This window comes from Sinocyclocheilus anshuiensis, unplaced genomic scaffold (assembly GCF_001515605.1).
Source record: "Sinocyclocheilus anshuiensis isolate Anshui unplaced genomic scaffold, SAMN03320099.WGS_v1.1 scaffold1854, whole genome shotgun sequence".
Classification (NCBI taxonomy): Eukaryota; Metazoa; Chordata; class Actinopteri; order Cypriniformes; family Cyprinidae; genus Sinocyclocheilus; species Sinocyclocheilus anshuiensis.
This window is the reverse complement of record NW_015546040.1, coordinates 856,248-859,482: the sequence shown is the minus strand read 5'-3', so window position 1 is coordinate 859,482 and position 3,235 is coordinate 856,248. Positions and strand designations below refer to the sequence as shown.

At 32.0% G+C, this 3,235-nt stretch overlaps 1 protein-coding gene across 2 annotated transcripts in view; it reads left to right on the top strand.

Moving 5' to 3' along the window:
- Nucleotides 1–1,073: 1,073 nt before the first annotated feature.
- Nucleotides 1,074–3,235, top strand: part of LOC107698915 (hemK methyltransferase family member 2-like) — a 26,656-nt gene continuing 24,494 nt past the window's right edge. Inside the window, exon 1 of one of the 2 annotated variants that reach the window (XM_016500054.1) lies at nt 1,074–1,207. The gene's annotated coding sequence lies outside the window, so the exon portion shown is untranslated. The remainder of the gene's footprint in view (nt 1,208–3,235) is intronic. The other variant, XM_016500053.1, reaches the window with a different exon arrangement.

Genomic DNA, 3,235 nt, shown 5'->3' with positions numbered 1-3,235 from the left:
TAACATTATAAATGTCTTTATCATCACTTTTGATCAATTTAAAGCATCCTTGTTAAATAAAAGTATTAATTTCTATAATTTCTTTTTATTTAAAAAAATTACACAGACTCAAAGCTTTTAAATGGAATCCTGGAGTAATGATGCTGAAAATTCAGCTGCGCATCACAGGAATAAATGACAGTTTAACAGATATTCACATAGAAAACAGTTATTTTAAATAGTAAAAATATTTCACAATATTACGGCTTTTGCTGTATTTTGGATCAAATAAATGCAGGCTTGGTGAGCAGAAGAGAATTCTTTAAAAAAACATGAAAATCGTCATTGGTAGTGTATGTAGGATACATACATATCATTCATTCATTCATTTATTTCATTTATTTATATAGCACAAATAAACACAACAGGAGTTGACCACTGTGCTTTACAAAGTATAAAACTAAGATACAAGAAAGAAGAAAAAAAAAGAGAAAGCAATAAGACATAATAAAAATAAAACATAATTAAGAATTGCTTATCAATTCATGGATCAAAGTATTGGTTTGACCCACTTCCTCCCTTCCACCCGATTGGTCGACTTCTAAAGAGTGACAGTTCCAGGCTCCGCCCCCTCGGGCCCCATCCTGGCCCCTGTGGCCCCTGTAAAGCTCTGGCCTTTCTGCAGATGCAGGAATGCCTAAATTAAAGTGAAGTAAAGTGAGTCATTTGATTTATCACTCGCTGCATGCAAAAATTACATGTTTTATTGCTTGTCTTTTATGAGTCCCTCTTGTATCTAATTGAGAGTTTGCAGGGCTGTTAATAGTTAAAGCAGCACATGGACGCTCTAACCAGGGCCATCTGGAGCGGCTCACGTGCTCACGTTTGCACAGACAAAATAAAAGTACTTATTTCTGATATATACTTCGGTTGGGATGTATGTATATGACTCTATGGCCAACAGGTTTTCAGTGTCACTGATTTGGGATTTACAAACATGAAAAATAATATACACTCTGTCTTCACGTTACCATAAAGAGTAAATTATCAATCTTAAGTTGTTTTTATAATATTTCCGTAATGATCCACATGACGCGGGGTCATGGACTACGAATCCATGTTGAAAAACTACAACTCCCATAATGCACTTGTTGACAGTAACCGGAAGTGCTGTACACAGAGTCCACGCGCTGTTGTGTTTGAAAATCATGCGCTTGGAGCAGACTGGGTAAGAAACACCTTCATTATCACATATAATATAAAGTTTAAAATGCATGTCTATATCAAAAAGTTTAAAATATTATAAATAACGATTATGAGTGAGCGTCAGTCCCCTCTTTACAAAATATGTGGTAATACCATAGTATTCCGACACATACCATGGTACCAGTTGCTTACAGCATTCACAAACCATGGTCTTCACGTGTTATTTACATGGTACTGTCTCCACAAATCCATGGTATTACCCTGCTACTTTGTTGTTAATGCTGTTCAGTGTATTATGTAAATGACACGTTACATATTATGATAATTATGTTATGTACTGTGAGATATATTAAAACAAATCCATGTACTGTGATATTACTGCTATGGTAAAGTACCTTTTATAATGAGTGCCAGAAGGGAATTTTAAAACAGCTGAATTTTTAATGCTTCCCTATTAAAAGTGCCATAGTTTGTACCAAAGAAAATAAATAAGCAATAATATTAAAAACACAATTATGACAAAAAGTCTAAATAATGACAAAGTCGAAATAGATAGATAGATAGATATAAAATTTGATATATGAAGTAAAAAAACTGAGATAAAAACACGAGAACCATGATACTTTGTCATACTAAGTCAGGAATTTTTATTACTGTTTATGGCATAAATCTGATTTCATTTCGTTTCCCTATTTTTTTAAACATGTACTACAGTATTTGCCTTGAAAATACCATAGTAAATAAATGGTGCTCATTCAGTGGAAAATGCATTTCAGTATAAATAAAAGTTAAAATAATTTACAGTAAAAATCAATAAATAATTATGAAATATAAAGTACAAAATTATGACAAAAAGTCACAGTTGAATTTGAGATACTAAATTGCATTACTTTTTATGTCATAATTTTGACTGAATTTGAATGTTTTCCTATTTAAATTACCTTTTTTTAAAATCACGTACCAGTGTATTATTTGAAGTGTCTTGAAAATACCATAGTAAATTAATATGGTACTCATTCAGTGGAAAAAATTAATTTCAGAATCAGTGAATATATATATATATATAAGTGCTGTCAAACAATTAATCGCATATGTGTGTATATTTATTATGTATATGCGTGTATATATTTAAGAAACGGGTTATGTTTATATAATAAATATATTTATATATAATATAAATTATATGAATATAAATATATACATGTAAATATTTTCACATGCTTTTTCATGCATGTGTGTGCATTTATATGTACATAATAAATATACACAGACTTAACACACATATGTATTATGTAAACAAAAACTTTTTTTGACAGCACTAATATATATATATGTATCAAAGTACCATAGTTTTACCATCACTGTACCGTGGTATCGGCGCAGTATGAAATGAAGTTTGGAAGCAAGTTTATGTGACGGAGCGATGCGTGTTCAGACGGATGCTGCTGCATTTATAGACTTCATTAAGACATTGTAAACTTCTCCTCTCTTAATCCGCTTGTTTTCAGAGCAGATTTTACATGCTCGGGGCTTTTAACATTCACACCATCGAGCGCTCCGGCGTGCCAGAGCTCAGAAAATAAATCCATAAAAGCCCCAATCAAGCCGTTTGCGTGTGAGACGACACTTAAAACCAGATTGCGGCGGGTTCGTCATCGAGCGAGGCGCATAAAATCTGTTCAGAAACGTCTGACCACACAACCAGCAGAACTGGACCTTGTTTGTGAACCCCATTAATAACTTGCATTGTTTTTTTTCCTTGGGATGTAATGATATCAAAATATCATGGTACGATAATATCTCGATATGACGTCTACGGTACAATATTTTTTGCAATATTAAAAAAAAAAAAAAAAAAAGACAAATGAAGACTCTTCGGTAAAATATTTTTTGCAATATTAAAAAAAAAAAAAAAAAAGACAAATGAAGACTTTTGTACATTTTAAAGTTAAATTATTCTATCGAATGCACTTTTAAGAGTTCAGAATTAAGAGCTTCAACCCATGTTCTTAAAGGGTTAGTTCACCCAAAAATGAAAATTAGGCTGTGT